General features: G+C 37.2%; 1 protein-coding gene across 1 annotated transcript in view; it reads right to left on the bottom strand.

The window, feature by feature from the left end:
* Window positions 1-1,971, bottom strand: part of ankrd27 (ankyrin repeat domain 27) — a 33,582-nt gene extending 31,611 nt beyond the window's left edge. Inside the window, exon 1 of the mRNA XM_023347231.1 lies at window positions 1,660-1,971. The gene's annotated coding sequence lies outside the window, so the exon portion shown is untranslated. The remainder of the gene's footprint in view (window positions 1-1,659) is intronic.
* Window positions 1,972-18,565: the final 16,594 nt, after the last annotated feature.

Below are 18,565 nucleotides of genomic sequence, written 5' to 3'. Positions count from 1 at the left end.
CATTGGAGATGATATGTGGAAACAACATTAATGTTTATTCAACATGCAAAGAATATAGAAATGACAAGAGGAGGAGTTAACTGGACTTGTAGCCATTATTTTGTGCCCATTGTTGGACACCACACGGCAGGAACGAACCAAATCGAACCGTTATACCTAGGATTTCTGTCGGCTAATGTGTGATCTGTCAGGTTTTGAAAATGGGCCGCCAATCAGCGGACAGCTCGTGTACGCTGGGCTTTACACGAAGTAAAATGAGGAAAGGAGGGTCAGTGGAGAGCACTGGAGTTGAGCCTTTTTTCATTCGGTGTCATCAACAGAAAGAGAAAAAGGCCGGAAGATACATAATGCCGATAATTGAAATGACGTCGATAGTTTTAATTTATCGTAGGATTAATTGATTTACCGTTTATCGCGACAGGCCTACTCACTAAGATCAGTACTTGTGATTCAGAGATAAAAATATAATAAAATGACATCAATGAGAGCATTCCAAGGCCAACAGTACTGCTAACAAAGAAATGTCTGTTCTGTATCTACTTGATCCATAAGGCAGCAATAAATAACATAAGGAGAAAAAGGAAGGAAGAATAGAAAAATATATGGAGGTAGAAACCAAGGGGAAAAAAGCAGAGAAATAGGTCATGAGAATAGAAAGAGAAAGAAGAGAAGAAAAATGGAAGTGCAGAAAGTAACAACATGGGACTGTAAAGAAAAGAAATCAGGAAGTCATGGAGGAAGGCGCTAATGAAACAAGGAAGAGAGGAGATGGTGGAGAGGGTAAAATGTAAAATAAATTCTCCCCATGCTATTATTTACATACTTATCACACCCTGGAAAGGTAGGAAGTATAGATTGCGACTTAAAACTATTTCGCAAAGTGTGCTGAATTTTCTCCACATTGACAGAAATGTTTAATGACAGCCTACCAGTTATTAAATTTAGGTTTTACTAAATATGCATCCATCCATTATGCAGCAGCTGTTCCTCGGGTTATACAAAGAAGGGATCTCTTCATTTAAAGAGATCCGTTTAGTAGAATGTGTCTTGAAAAGATGCTGGGTGATTCTTCAGGAAGCATCAGGTGTTAAAAATGAATTTCTGTGCTGAAACCGCAGTCCAGACACAGATTGGTCAAAAACAAGAAACCTAATTCCTCGAGGCAGACAGTGAGACGGATCAGATGAACAGCAGGAGGCCCTATAGAACCTTCTCTGATCCTCGATTCCCACCTTTAACCTGCATCTGTTAAAGGCAGTCAACTATTGAAGGCAGCTCAACTTCCGCTGGGAAAAAAACCTAACTGTAACATGCAAACCAAAAAATGATTATAATTGCATTACATTTCAAAAATCCAAACCAACCTGTAGTATCGGCGTGTTTTAAGTTTGATCTGAGACAGAAATTAACATAGCCATTACTTTAAAAACCTTTAATTACAGAGGAAATCCCACCGATGTGAATCAGCTCCGTTGTGTCCGATTTAAATGCGATCAGAAGCAGTAAACAAAAGGCAACATAAATCCAGCAATCAGAAACTAGTCCGTTAGCATTAGCTCTGCACAACTGTTAGCTTCCCTAACACGCTAGCGTAAAAAACTAGCTATCCCATTGTGAAAGATCCGCCAGTAAGGAGGATCCCGCCCTGAGTGTGTTTACCTGTAGTGATGAAGTCCCTCAGGTTAGCAACACGTCGGCATGTTGGAGCCAAAGCACCCCAGCAGCCTCCCAAGAGCCACGGCCACCTGGATGCTAAACAGCTGTCTAGCTCAGGCTGCCTCCTCTTCCCCGGAACGAAACCAGAACCGAGCACATGAAGCTGGCAGAGCTGCTTGGGTTTACAGTGTGTTCAATACGGTTCAGGTCATCTAGCAGACTCATAAACCCACAGCCCACAGAAATAGCGCACACGGTCTTGAGAATAGCAGTAATCCGCAGCGCTTCCCTTTTATTTTAACTAGTGTGTGTACATACCTAATTTACAAAGGTTTATAGTGACCTCTACTGGTCACCCGATGCAATCAGTTAGTGGAATCTATATTTTTCATAATACGGTAATCCGGGTGAATAATCAGAATTGCTTAGACTCCCCTCATTTCACTATATAGTCACTGCATTCAAATGGAAATACAGTTTATTACCTCATCCCAAACCTGAATATTGCATAAAGTAAAAACAGAACAGCTTTCTGGTTGAATAAAATGTTTGTTTAGCAACACTAACACCTGTTTTTCCAGTTACTTCATTAGGGGTAAATATTCACTCTACCACAAATATTAAAATAGATCCACCCATCCTCTCCATGTTCATCCAGTTGGTCTCGGGCAGGAGATTCTGTAGCATCCGCTGCAGAACAGCCAGACACAAGAATAGTTACTTCCCATTGGCCATTAGATTGCTCAACACCAATAATCCCCAGCTATATACTGTATATAGCTACTGTATATATTATTTGTAAATTAATTTCAGGCACACTTGTGATTTTTGGCTGTGTTTTCTGTGTGCTTTGGTGGCCACACAGAAAAATGTCTTTGCAAAATTAAATATGTTCTGGTGTTGGGACTAGATGCTCTTTTGTAATAATTATCTGTAAAAAAAAACCAACAAAAAAAACAGGTGCAGGAGCAGATCAATTCCTTGTTTTATGAGATATAGAAAAGAAAGTGCATTTACTAATAATTCAAACAACATCCAACAAACAATGTAAAACTGCAGAATCCAAACAAATGTTCAAAAAGAAAAAGTACATAAAGTTCTTCAACTGATACATTTCTTTTCAGAGTCGTCAACAGATACAGAATATTAACAAAATAAGTTGATACAACTTCATTTTAAGGATTGATCAATAAAGCCGTACATATTCTACTTACAGGACATAGTGACAGTTTTAACAAATATGCAAAAAACATTTTTTAAATAAAAGTTACTATCTGCAGCTTTAACCTAAACTCCTTTTACACAGGCACTTATGTCCACAACTATTCATACCCCTGGCAAATATACATTAAACTTTTTCTCTTAAGCCTGCTTTATGGAACTGTTATAGAAAATATATTTGTGTATATTTGTTAAAACTGTGTCTATTAAGCTCTTCTGCATTTTCCCAATGCTAGCTGCAGAAATTAGGGATGCACCGATAAATCGGCCCCAATTTCCTTTCCAATTTTGGGAGACCGGTTATCAGCTGATACCTACATGTGAAGCCAAGCTTATCCACCGATCTTATCAACCTCGGAAAAGGTCTAAAAATCAACCACTGTCCTCTGTTGCTCTGCCATGGTCATGTCTGCATGTTTGAACTAATCAATAGCTGAGTTGGCAATCCCACTGTTGCCAACTTTCTTATTATATTTAGCAACATTTCAGACAAAAAAAAAAAGGAAAAAAAAACTAATTTTATGCCAAAATCGGAATTGGCAGGTCAGGTTTTTTAAAGATCGGTAATCAGCCAAAAAAAAAAGAGAAAGAAATCCGTGCACCCTTAGCAGAAATACAAAGCTCTGTCAAAAACACTGTCAATCATGCCTGTGTGCATGCTGCTTACCCCCCTTGCTCTCTGCTGTGCTACAGCTTCTTCCCTACAACACAGCCTGTCACAAATGCTCAGGCTAGTTAGCACAGTCACCAATGACAGCAGGTAAACAGTTTTCCTGGAACAGTAAGTTGTTTCTCCACCATTAGCACATTGAGCAGCGCATACATAAGTGTAATTTATAGTGCTATGATTCTCCTGACTCTGGCTGTTTTTGACTGGGAGCAGCACATTTCTGCAGATCGCAATAGTAGCACTGGGAGGAGGTGGAGAAGCTTGATTCTGTTCATAGATTATCTGTCTCGTACCATTCTGTGAGGACATAGTAACAATTTTAATATGTAAAAAAAAAAACACTTTTTTTCTTTTTAGAGTTACCTACTGTAGCTTTAACCACCAACTTTTTTTTCTGATTGGAAAATGTAAGGCATCTCCCAGAAACTAGGACCATACAAGATATATATAGTTTTCATTTTTATCCAAAAACAAAATGTACATGCGAAGAATTATTCATTAAAGTCAATGGAAAAGGAACGACAGCAATCAAATCTTTCCTGTAACTCCTCATGCACTTTTTGCCATCTCCATTACTATTTTTGGACACTCTTCTTCGAGTCCTTACAGTTTGAAGTCCTTTTTACATTCTCCTAATACTAAACTCCCTAAGCTCCCAGGACTGTCACTGGATGGGCCACTTCAAACTGTTACCATTACTCCCAGTCATAAGAAGCATGTTGGTCAAACTAAAAAGATGATTTTAAATATAAATGTGAAGAACTGTGTAAATAATTTTAATGCAAGTCTAATGCAGCACCGCAACAACAAAGTAACAGTAATATACCAGTTGCCACAAGGCAGCTGAGGAGGTATGCTTGTCTTACTTGCAGATTTAAATAAAGCTTTATAATGCCTGTTTTACTTGGTAAAGCTGCAAACAAAACAGACCGTTGTTCCTCTAAGAGCTCTCTCATGGTTGTGAACAGAAGTCAAGAAGGCAATCAACAATGTGTACTTATATACATGCCTTGTCATAAAAAAGTAACAACACTAGTAGTCATCACAAATCATAACTTGTGTCGGTTATACTTCATACTTACAAACTCAAGGCAATGACACAAACACCCACCAAATACTCTGAAGATATCAGTAAAGTTTTTCCTTGTCCGTTTCTGTTTGGTATAAAGTAAAACAGAGAAAATGATTGCTGAAAAGTCAATGACTTGATGTACTGGGTTGGCCTTCCTTATAGTAGACAATTACCAATTGGCACTGTATTATTAATTTAATTTGTAAATTTCAATTACATTGACTATGAACGTAGATCTTAACCGGTTGGATTATTTTAAGGTGAATTTGAGCAAAATTAGATTTTATGTAGCTGGAAATGATTAGAGGCCATTTGTTTTGTAAAATACCTTGAGGTGACATTTGTTATAAATAGGTGTTCATTACATCAACAGAAGTGACTGAACAATAGTGCTGCATATTTTGCTTAGGACTGCACCAATCTTGGCAAATCTCACGCTAGCACCAGTGGGGTTATTTTAATTCCCAATTTCATGCTGCCCTTATATGTTTAGAAAAGAATCCTAACAAAATTGTGAATAAACAGAGAAAGTAATAAGTGGCTTGATAAAGTAATTCATGTGCCAAATATAACATCCAAAAATATATATTTTTACTATTTAATTATACGGTTTAACATCCATATTTGTTGATCATTTTTAACAGAATTAATTTACCGTATCACTATTTTGAATAGAACAGACAAGTAATCTCTAAGGAGAAATTGCTTAAATTTAATTCTCCATTTTAGTTATATTATTTTATTTGTATAATTTTCATTTAATTATTTTCTTATTTTTTGATAAGCCTCACACAGTAGTAGCCTGACTCTCAGGAAGCGCGCAGCAGATGTCACTGTCGGACAGCAGAAAAGTGATGGGGGAGTCCTGTCAGTTTCCAAAACCATGAAGGAAAAAACCAGATCAGTGCGGCGCCAGCGGGACCGCGCACAGGGTAAAAAGCTCACACAGGGTCTACTCCACCCCTCTTAGGATTGCAGGCGGGATAAATGATAGTGATGTTAAATTAGTATTGCTGAAAATTCTAAATTAATTAATGCTCCATTTCATAATCAAAGAAGTTGGCAAAGTTCTTATTTTTTGACACATTTATTACTTTATCAAGCCATTAATTTATTTCCATATTTATTTTTAACTTTGTCAGGATTCTGCCTCCATACATAATACACAAGATGCACAGAGCCTACCTAGATCCCAACTTGAAACAGCTCAAAGGTAATGAAATTATTTATCACATTTCCAAGCAATTATTTGAACAAAAGATGGGGGAACAATTCAATTCTGTTTAATTTTTACACGTTAATAGTAACAGAATTCGGTTTCTCAATTGCCCACGCTGTCACAAGCTATCATTAAATGTGATTATGAATTGTTTTTAAAGGAAGAAAACAGTCATGTGTGTTGACTTATATCCCCAGAACTAAATTCAAAGTACATGAATGAAAATGAATGTTTTAGTATTTGCTCATCTGCGAAACAATAGATAAAAAAAGATGACAATTTCCAAACAACTAGATTTCAGATTCTAAATGTTGGCCTCCGAAGGGCAACCATCTAAACTCCACATACGAGAACAATAAAACCAACTGCAAAAGGAATCTGAAATATATCTTAAAGGGAAGAGGTGAAGATGTAAACAACAAGAACATTTTGGGTTCAGTCACTTTCGCTGCCGCTCTCTGAGTTCAGATAGCAGCTATCCTCTCCTGTATTCTCCACAAACAGACCTAAAAAAAACAAAAACAAACAAAAAAAACACAATGAGCATCTGCATGAGCTCCAACATTTTACTTTTTTTTATTTTTCAAATGCTTTGACGGATTTTGTCTTACAACTTGATGATCTGTCTTCGTCGTCATCAACATGGTCCATGTCGTAACTCACAAAAATATTCTGTGGAATGAAACCACTTTTTAAAGTCACCATTTTCTCTTAACACCAACGTTTGTTTCAGTTTCTCACTGGATAGATTCATTCTGGTCTGGATTACAACCTTTCATTTCGTCTGTTTATTCTGCCACTGTAACAAAATGTTTTTTTCTGTGTTGTCTGTTAACTGTGTTGTTTCCACCATGTATCACACTTTGTACCACCTTACTGCTGAAATAATCTTGACAGAGTCAGCATAATTTCGGTACCTTACTCCTGATGAGTCTCTCCCAGTGTCCTTGCTGCTGTTTTACCAGTTTAAGAACAGGCTGATTGGACTTCATTTCCCAGTGGCAAATGTCGGCTTCTATTTTCTGGTGAAGCTCCAGATCAGCCCTGTAGGAACGACCGTTCACTCTGCCACTGAACACAAGAGAAAGCCTTTTACAGTTTTATTTCAGTGAAAACAGAAGCAGAGCGTTTCAGTCTAAAATCAGCAGCTTCAATGGAGGCAGAGTTTAGTACCACACTATGGCAACCACTGAAAGGGGAATCCTTTAGAGGTGATCAGAACTTGAGCTGCCACAATGTTCTACAGAAACCTGTACAAGTTTTGATTTGGATCCTCTGTGTATCCACAGATACAGCTAAATCCACTTTTATTCAAATGCCTGGCAGATTTAGATTCTGAATTATTTTTCATTCAACCAATAACTTTGTTGCTGATAGGAAATAAGACAGGCATGATTAAATAAATAACTAATTGTGATCACTACAACGTATAGATATCTGTATCGTTATAGGAAGTGAAATAAGAGGATCATCCCTAACATCTGGCCGGGATGTATGTGATGCACCAGCTCCATCATGAAAGAAGCTACGCTATGAGGTTTAACAGGCCTCTAGAATAACTTTTTGTACTGGTTGAACTGTTGAATTTTTTTTCTTTAGGTGCACCAGCACAAAACTTAAGTGCACCCACATTTTTGACAGCATTGCATTTAACACTGCAGTTTTACAGTTCACTTTTTTTTAATCACTGCCAAATTAAGGTGATATTGACCTGCAAATGATTATTTAACAATTTAGTCAACAAATTCTTCGACTGAAGCAGAATTACTGAGATGGTGTTTAAAGAGCGTCTATAAGCTGAAATTTAAACATCCAAACGTAAGATAAATGGAATAAAACGAAGCCTACATAATGTTTTAAGGGCAAAACATCTTATGAGCATTTCAAACGAAACATTTCATAACATTCAAGTAATGAATTAGCAAATTCAGGATCTGCTAATTTAGATGGCTCTGGCTGAGGAGGACTTGGGCTCAACTGGTTACAGCCACTCTAGTGGAGAAGCGACTTTAGTGTCACTTACAAAAATGAGCAAATGCATCACGAGGTTAACACACATCTTTCATATCAGACAAAAACCTGTAAGACAGAACGAGGGAAGAACATTCATCTGGTAAAAGATGAAAATTACTTAACGGTCCAAGCCAACCTGGGCAACACAAGAGTTTACCTGAGAAAAACTGAGGTGACTTTTAGTGCATTAGACGATTAAAATAAGTAACAACTAAAATGGCCAATATGAGTTGATCCTCAGATATTGAAAAGGCTGAATGTGGCCACAGTGTGATATAAACATATGACAGTGTGTCGACCAGTAAAAGGTGAATAAACAATCAGACAAGACACCTGCAGACAAGCACTGGCCGAAAGGAGTCATCGGGAGATTGCACACAATATACCTGAAGTAACACATTGTCCGAACAATGAAACGTGGATGTGTTACAAATTTACATTAAAGGAAAAACATAACACTACACTTATTTGTGTGTGTTCAAACTGCACAGGCAGGCTGTGTTCATTGCATGTACCCACTACTAATACTGTGGGAAATAAAGGTTAAACTGAATATTGAGCAGAATGACAATAAGTGAGCTCTTAGGTTTGTGATCATGACCAACCTGTAGACAACTCTGTCTGTGTAGAAATCACAGCGTTGACTCTCTGGGTTCATCAACTTCACTGTTACAATTACAGAGTCACAGGTCTGGTACCAAACAACCTGAGGGTATAAACTGAAATGCAACCAGACAGAACACAAGAAAGGTTCGAAATGCAATTTCACTTTTAATTAGCCCTATAAGTTTTCAAAACTCATTTTCAAATCAGCAATGTTACTAGTCACTTTTCTGTCATAAAAGACATTCTTATATTTAATAAAATAGAACTGGAACAACTTCTGCTTAAGAAGTTCCCACAAAATAAGATCACTTAAAGTTAATCATGACATTTACATACATCCTCTTTCCTAGTATTAAAAGTAGGTCGTGCTAATTCCAAACCACTTGATAATGTTCTAAAGATCATCTAACAGAAAAAAATTATTTTACACCTCTTTGACGGATCATTGCAGACTGTTTCATCTCTAGACACAACTTGCTCATCACCATCAGGATCGCCTGTAAACACAAAAACTGATTACCCCAGGAAAACTAACCACCAGGTTGAACTGATAAATATATTTATGGTTTTGTTTAGGGATGCACCAATTGCAGTTTTCTGACCAATCGCTGATTACAGATCTTTAAAAAGCCTGACCTGCTGATTCCTATTTTGGCCAATACCAATTTTTTTGTCTGAAATGTTGCTAAATACAGCAAGAAAGTTGCCGAGTTGGTAACAGTGGAATGGCTACTGTTTACTGTAAATGGGCAGAAATGACCAGAGCCTCATGTAGAAAAGAATGTGCAGCTTTCACATTAAAAATTAGTGTAGGGACAAATTTGAACAACAAAAAAATCTTATGTATAAAATTATGGGCACGCACATGGCTGTGCACCTTTCCTTCATATATATATCCCAATCTGCGGGAAATGGAGCTGAGCTGCTGGTCCGCCCTGTCGCCACCCATAAGTACATATCTAAATTAGTATAAATACCCGGAAAACTGGCACTACGTGTCCCAATAACCACAGCAATGGTTCTTGCTTGTAGTAGTTAAAGTAGTTCTAATGATAATAACTATATATATTTTGTTATATAAAAGGTGTATTTCAAGGAACATCACTTCACAAAAAACAAAACCAATACATTTTACAGAAAAAACCCCATAAAATAAGAAAGGCAGTGTTGATTAATCCAAGTGGTAATACTTGTTGGAACAGCAGGGCAAAGATTAAAGACAGGCAGTGCATTAGAGAGTCCTTTAGTGTGAGTGGCAAATGTAGAAGTTTATTCCAAATGGCTGAATGGTGTGTTGAAGCAGGCCAATGAACTTCTATATTTATTAGGACTTTTCTGGATACAAGTTGCATATTTAAAGAATAGAAAGGCTTTCTATTCAAAGACACATTTAGAAAACTGGTATGACTTGACTGAGGGATGACTGTTTTGACCTGTCAGCAGCTCCAGCTGAACCGTTAAAGCACAGCTCTTTCTGTAAGGCTGGGACAAGATCTGTGCAGAGCCCCAGGATGATCACTCTGGGAAATCTAAACTCTAATCATCAACATTTCCCAGCAGATCAATATGGTTTCTGAAAACATGTTCCCTCCAAATCCTTTTATTGGGGATGAGATTCATCAATGCCAATTAAAGCATTCCACAATTACACAGCACACCTTTGTGCAGCTGCTTATGTAAGTGTGATTATCTACACATCTTGTCCATACTGACCTGTTTGGAGTTAATCTGCTGATCTGACCCCATTTTCTTTTTCAGTGGAAATGAAAGTGTTTCGGCGCACAGACCAATGCGCAGTTACGTCTTTATGGGATGTCACCTTTAGAGGTTGTGATGCTTTCAACAGACCATATATAAAAAGTTGATGTGGAGTTAGAACTCCATTTTACCGTTTTCATGAAGGCTCAAGGAGGCAGCAGGATTACTTTCGTAAATTCCTCTTCTGTCTTTGTCGCTGTAGACATAAATCACAGTTTCTGTTTAAAACACCAGTTACATCAACAAAATACAGATACATCTTAGTTTGAACAATTACCACATCACCACAACCCCCTGTTCTCCTCTTCTAGAAACACAAACAAGATGAAAATCAGTATCGGTTGTTCATATTGGCTCAGTTTTACTTATCAGACTGAAACCAATATGTTAAAAACTAACCAACATCGGGCGTTACCGATGTTACACAGAGCTTCTCTCACCCAGTACTGAGAGCTGAGTCAGTGAAAAAAGGATGGAGAGGCAGGTGGACAACAGTGCACTGACCACAAAACCCACAGAACCACAAAGCTTTTCCCAAAAAATGATAGTATAATCATTGAGCAAGATGGTACTCTGATCACATTTTTGACCTGATGATATCCAATGCTGAAGAGCCTTCCAGGCAAGAGGAACAGAGCTAAGAGAATCCAAAGACGACCCAACATGGAACTGAAAAGGTAATAAGCATCTGACTTGACCTGCCATATGATCAGTCTACTTTCAGGCATCACAACTGGTGAGACCTTAAATGCCTATCTCTGCTGAATTTCCCAATTCTTTCCAAATCATCACATAATTAATGTTTACATGAGCATTTAGCCTCTAGTTGTTGGGTCTGCATTGCCACACACATTTTATGATCATTCTAACACATTTTAAAATCCAATTTAATAAGGAAATAAGAAAAAACTCCCCAGATTACAGGAAATGCAGTTTTATTTTGTTTAGACACAGACCCAACGGCGGAGGAGACCAGAGTCTAGTTGGTGGAGGTCTAGGACCTGAAGTCCAGAGGTCAGCCGTGGGGCCGTAGGGACCCACAAACATCCTGTGGCAGGTCCTAACGTTACTATCATACACAATAAATGCATTTTTATCCTTTGTTTTATTATGCTATTATTTAGAGGAACATTTTAATAAAATGAAGACAATAGGCATGAGGACCTACAAGGACCTGTACCTTGAAGTTTTTTCATAGTTTTCTTTTAAAATTTGACCTTATTGTTTCGTTTTAAGTTTGTATTTCCAAGATTTGTTTTCATTTACTGACATTACTCTGTCATTTGTTTTTAATTGCTCTACTATAAGTACATTTCTTTTGGGGTTTCGTGATTAAGATTAATCAAAAGAGCGGAATGATGAAACTACATTACAAAACTAGAACTTTTACAACACAACAATAACTATCAACTGAGTCAAGCAACGCTTTAGAAAACAGACAGCATTTCTCCAAGCAGCAAACTCCCATTCTGTAAATTACAGTAAAAATGTTGTACTTACTGTCATCAGGAAAGTAAATATAGATTTGTACCCACCAGCTTACTTTCAGAATGTAGCTTTTATTTCTAACCTTGATGCGTGACCTCCGTCTTTGCTGCTGTTATCTTGAACCGCTGCTCTGAAGAAGTCCAGATGCTCGGGATTATTGACTCCCATCCCCGTCTTTAGGATCTCAGTCTGCACATTGTACTCATTTATAAATGTTTTTGTGCCTGGCATCTGAGTAACTCGTACCTAATGAAGGACAGATTGAAAAAATAAATAAAAAAATAGAAGTGAAATTCTTATATATAATTTAATCACATACAATAGCTGTATAGTACTTCATCCTGAGATAGCCCTCCAGTGCTTTAACCATAGGGCTCCCTCGGCACAGCAATTTTTATTAAATAGATGTAACTTTGATTGAAAGATGAGGTTAAAAAAAGAAATTGACACAGGTAAATAGTTCCAGCTGACCCCCTCCTTCTGTCTTTTTAATCATGCTCCAGACATTCTATTTAATGCAGATCTTTGCTTGTAATCCTCTTATTTCTGGCCAAGAAACATATACTACCAAGAAGGTCAGCACATCGGGTCCGTACAGCTGACATGTGGATATCACAAATCTCTGCCATTATCAAGGTTGAAAAACTGACTCCTGATCTTCATCAAAAGTCTGACAAATTTTGGAGAATCTGTAAAGCATTGCAATCTTTCTTACATAAGCTGCGATATCACCCGAAGATGAGGACTGACTACTTTTTTTTTTTACCTTCAATGTATTATTTACGTTGCTTCCCTTTGACAGCTTGCTGGCATTCTACTTTAAATCACATCAGTGAACGTCCGTATTTTGTGTATGTTTTCATGCAGACACTACGTGTCAATTTGAGATGGGTTGTTTTTGTGTGTTTGCTTTTGTATTCTTGTTCACATAAAGTTCTGAAAATCAATAAAATAAAATAAAATAGAAAAAAAAAAGAAATTCACCATAGGATCGACAAAAACTGTATTCCCCAGGCACAGAACGGCTCTGGCTCGATGCTGCAGACCTCGGATCTTCTGGCTGATTGCTCTGGTGACCTGCAACCAGGAAAAAGTGAATCTTGTTTCTTGAACCACTTTTTAAAGTCACCACATTTCCACAATGTTTCATCAGAAACATTGTGGAAATGTTTTTTCAGAAACATTTCCACAACCTCACAAATAATTGAAACTCCCAAAATGAATTGTTTGGGAATGTTGTCAACACAATTAATAGGGCATCGAAACAATTAAACTTTTTAGTCTGGTTAACCACAGGATTGCTGTGACTATCGCAATCAATTGTTTAAAAAAAATGAGCTGAGTTAGTAAATGAGTTCTGCCACCCAAAGTGGATCCTTATTTTAGGATTGTATGATGATGCTGAGACCACAAATCTCATGCTGAGATGTTTAATTTATGGACAAACTTCACACTGTCAACACTTGTGTTAAGGTATTATTTTTCTTTAATCATAGCTTAACCACATTTTCTATAACTATCCGAATAAACACCTTTGTTTACTAATAAAAATACAAATTTACCTTTGGTTGTAGTATGTAAAAATATATTGCTTTTTATTGTGTAAGGTTTTACACAATAAAGCCTTACACAAAAATGTAAGGCTTTTTTCTTCTCTGCTCCTTTGACCTTACTTGTGTTTTTTTTCTGCCTGCTGTGCATTTGGAGCCGTCCTTTGAATGAGTTCATGTTGATATGCAAAGTCAGTGCCATTAAAAAAAACTTTAAAAATCTGAGCTGTTTGCAAACGTCTGTGGGGAATTCCTGAAAGACACTTATTGGTAGGCATCAATGAAGAAATTTAAGACACAAAGACCTCACTATCAAGGATCTGGTAAACTGCTGTAAACTGTCCAAAATGACACCAACTGTTTTGCTATTTCCACCTATCATCATATATCAAGATACCCCAGTCTATTGAATAAATGCAGAGAAAATTTTTTTAAAGTATTAAAAAAAAAGTAGAAAAGAAGTAATCATTAGCAATGATTATCTAAGTGATGAGATTATGCATTAATGCGATGTGAAAAAGTGGAAAGACCTTTGGATGCCACTCAATCTCAGCATCAGCTGGCTTCACCCTGCAGACCACCATCTCAACGGCTTGGTTAGGCAGAGAATGAAACTGTGGCGGCAGCTCAAGGATCTGATGGGATTTGACATCACTCTCCTTTCCAATATCAATGAACTGAACCAAGACATTGTAAAAGATGCTTTCACCATGGTCAGGTAGCGCCAGGATCTTCACTCTGCCAGGAAGCACACAGTAACATTACATAAATCTCACAAATATATCAGGGTTTCCCCCAGAAAACTCAGTGGCAGGGGCGCTATGGCAACAATCCAGCAGCCTGTTTTTGAGTAAAAAATAAAGTTAAAAGTTGACAGGAAATTTGAAAATATCACTAGCTATATATGTGTTATTGCAATACATTTTAACTATACCTAAACATCAACTATAAAGTCTAAAAAAGGGAACATAATAGAAAAAAATTAAATTAAAGTAAATAGAAATTTTTTGCACTTCTGTCATTTCATTTAAATTAAGGTGTCCAAATGATTTTTTTTTTTTTTTTTTTTTGTGACTTATTACTTCATTGATTGAAGTTGTTAGCAGACTGATGAAGTCAGACAGTGGTTATGGAGTTCCACTGAATAAAAAGAACCCTGACCTCAGTCTCCCTATGTGTTCACATACTGACCACACTACGTTGGTATTGTGGTTCCATTTGTTTCACCAAAGAGATTATTTAACTCATCTTTGCTATCACTGGTACTGGTAAATAAAAAACTATTATAAATAAATGAACATTGCTTAGGCCGGTGGAAAGCGTAACGCGTGGTGGCACAGCAGCAAAATGTTTCACAGCAACTTATGCAGGATTTATTCACAGCAAATAGTAGCAAAATACAGCTTAGACAAAAGTCTATAGTGCAGAATGAAAAAAACAAACATTATCCCAAACCTCTTCAGCAGCAGCAAAGATATTCTATCACTGTGGACCAAAACGTTGCACAAAGTCGAGTCTGACATTTTTTTTTCCCTATACACTCTCTGGTACTGATGATCGGTCTGCTCATCTTGGACAGATCCACATAAGGAGTCATATGACGTTGACCACAATTGTGCATGTTAATAGTGGTGACGCTTATCAATTGAAAAAAAAACAGACATCATGCCCCATTGCCGCACATTATTTATTATTTTTTGTAGCCCTTATAAAGAGCTACACAAAAATCAGTCGCATTATTTTGACAGTAATGCGACTGGAAAGGGACAAACAGGGGATGGAGGGAGAAATGCGGCAATGGGAATGAGGATGGGAGTCAATCTTGGGTCGGCCGCAATGAGATCTAACCTCTTTATATGGGGGCGCCAGGCAACTCCTAATCTGGTAGCCTTTGGAGCCTCTGGAGTTTGCTGTACCCCTTTGGTAAATTACTTTATACTTTTATACAATTCAAACTAATCTAACAAACTCACCTAATTCCTCATTTCCTTAGAAATATTAGTTTTGCCACGTAATTGCAACTTTGGAAACACTTCCGTAATGAATGAAAATAAAGGGTGTGTGAAACTCTCTGACGTTCACTGAAATTTAAGTCAATCAAGATTTATGTGTATTGAACAGTCTAATAAATATCAAGCTGGACAAACTGAAAACAAGGTAGTTAAGTGCAGTCCTTGTAACAATCCTGAAACAACCTCGGTAATAAACAATGTTAATGCATTTTTTGTATGAATAAGAACACTTATGAAAAATGCATGGCTGCCACTATCACAAACCTGTGGAAGATCTCGTCCTCTTGAACTGCATATAAAGCTCCTTCCAGCAGCTCCTTGGCTCCAGGTTTCTTGTCAGCATAATAAGACATCATCTCAGAGGCCATTTTATCAAACTCCTTGTCATTCTGTCTGACCAAACGACCATAGAAGACAGATGCTGTCTTAATGTAGAGCGGTAAGACCTAGAAGTACATCAGAAGAACATTTTACAAAACTGATCTTGCCAAATATTTTGAAAATGATCCATTTTATGTTTTCATGTATAACCAGAGTAGAGTAAAAGGCTTAAAAAAACAAACTCTCTCACTTCAATGACTCCAGAGGAAGGAAGAGCAGACTGATCTGACTGAGGGTTGATTCTGTGACGATCAGGACACACACTCCTGTCTCTGCAGGGACAGAATTTAAACGTGGCAACATCTTTTCACTTGCTGATCATCTTTTCTAATACCTAAATTAGAAGAAAACAGCTTTTACACCAAACTCACACGACTTGTTGGAAATGTCCCTTTGCTTTTTTATTTAGTCAACTCCTCAAGCTTATTGTTTTTAGAAAGCAACATGTAACACAGTGCAGAAATGTAAACTTCTCCTTCTGCTGATATTGATTGACCCAGTCATAAATTGACCGGAGAGAATCCAAGTCAAGAGGAGTCTGTGTTGGATATGAGAACTTTTTTCGAGTGGAATTGCACAGGAGGGCAATGGCCAGGCTAGCAGAATTTAGAAATATTTTAATTTTGTTAATTTTCTTATTCAATTACTTAATTAATCATCAGAATAATAAATAGATTACTACGTAACTAAAATAAATAACAGCCCTCCTCCTACGTGGCGGTTTTTTTCAGCCATTTGTAGCCTCGGTTTACCATGCTGAGCCGTCGCTGTTTTTCTGACGAGTCTTCTAGTATGATGTGATGATCAAATGCATTTTCGCTTTGATTGACATTAACGCAAATGACAAGCTTCTGCTTCGTCGTCCTCTTTTCCAGCAGGGTGTATGCTGTGGGGTGTAAGCTTTATTGTGGATATTTGGATTGTAAAGATCCATAAAAACTATTATACATTAATAACATAAATAAATGTACTTTGACTCTATTTTGAACATGCATTTTTTCCATTCACTTAGTATTTATTTTGATTTCCAGATCAGTTCTAGAGGCCTTTATTTTTTTACATCATTAAGTATTGCTACTTATTTGAATAGATGTTCATTTGAGAAATGGCTTTGTTTGATATTTTTGGCAAATGTTGGTTTAATAATTTCTTTCCAAAACTATTGGTTATCGGTATCCGCTTTAAAAAAAAAGTTACCATGCATCTTTACTTGTTTTAATGTGAATTTCCTCTGGGATTATTAATGTATATTCATTCATTCATTTGTTGTCATTTCTTTTTGTAGTTAGTACACACAAACAGAAATTAGTTTGATTAATAAATATACACTTCAATTCAAGTTGATGATGGAAATTCAATGGAAATACTCTAACTCAACAGTTTTTGCATGCATCAGTAAGCTTAGAGCATTGGTGGATAAGATTTTATCGATTTTTGTTTTTGTTTCACACTCATTGTTGAAGAGTACGTATGATGAAGACTAAAGACATGATTTACAAATAGGAAAACCTGCAAAATCAGCAGTGTATCAAATACTTATTCTTCCCATTGTATGACTCTTTAAATAAACTTGGGTAATAGCAGTAACTACAACATCAATTTAACTTTGTGAGATGTAAAAGTATGACTTATCTGAACTAAATGAACTAAACCATACCTGCAGAATCCAAACCTCTTCAGATAGCTGCAAAAAGGTCGATCTGTCTTCTGGTCTTCGCGGGCCACATGTACCCCCTCAGCAAAGGAGAACAGTACAGGTGAAAGTGGCGCATCAGTTCGTTCCAGATAACGGAGAACTCCCACAACGTGGCGAGCATTTCTTTCTGAGATCAGCAGCACTGATCTGCTGACTGGAGAATCACTGTCTGTTTGATCCTGAGGGAAAACCACAAACCAAAAAACTTTAACAGTTGGTGTCCAAAAAACATCAATAGATGCATATTTTTGCAACAAGTTCAGATAGCTATTTATTTTACATTTGTGATAAATGCTACTTTCTGATAAATGTATAAATGTTAAGGTGGGAGTGAGCCAGTAAATATTAAGCTGAGGAGTCCAAGCTAGGTTTCTTGAGAATAGAATAAACATCATGTTGGGACACATAGTAACAGATTAGACGTCGACCGGAACATTGATGAATAAGTGCATGCATACATTAGCGCATTCAGCAGCTCCCTCCCTCGTAGAGAGTGGCTGGTAATTTTGTAAGACTCTCAGCCAACAAGGTACATATTCAACAATGATGAATTTATAACTGTCTAATTGTGTCTGTTTCCCCTTGAGAATGGGTTCAGGGCCTGAAATTTATTGTGGGATTGCAGGTGTTGCGCATTTTGTAGTCAATTCCCTCAAATCTAGTTTCTATAATGCAGAACACTTCTGCATATAACTACAGCGGTGTATGATAATGTGACGTTTGCATCGGACCTTTGAACTAGAACATTTCTAGAGCTCTTCTCTTCAGTATGAGTTCCCTCCGCTGTCCAACTGTATCCTTTGCCATCAAAAAACAGCTGTTGGATTCTTTTAACTGTGAGCTAATCAAAACATGGAGCTTGTTAAAATGTAAAATTATCAGCTTGAAGAAGAATTGGGGAACTACAGAAAAAAAAACAGCACTGGAGGTGGCACTGATGCCAGTAACGTTGGCAACAACTCAACAAATCCTTGTTTCCTCCACCCGGTGGTGATTACCAAGCTGCCCAAAGAGAAAAGTGTCAAGTTAACTGGCTCAGAATACATCTGTGGCTTATGTAGTGAAATAAGCAGCTCCATTAACTGGCCGATGCTACAAAATATCACCGTTGCTCCGCGACTCAGATTTTTCTCATTCAGCAGCAGTGAACAGAAAATGTAAGAAATTATTAATTGCCTGTTTTATATTGTGCATCATCAAGTCTGAGGACTTCAACTCTAGAT

The sequence above is a fragment of the Xiphophorus maculatus genome, chromosome 2 (assembly GCF_002775205.1).
Source record: "Xiphophorus maculatus strain JP 163 A chromosome 2, X_maculatus-5.0-male, whole genome shotgun sequence".
Taxonomy (NCBI): domain Eukaryota; kingdom Metazoa; phylum Chordata; class Actinopteri; order Cyprinodontiformes; family Poeciliidae; genus Xiphophorus; species Xiphophorus maculatus.
The sequence above is the reverse complement of the archived record's forward strand: the minus strand, read 5'-3'. Positions and strand labels throughout refer to the sequence as shown.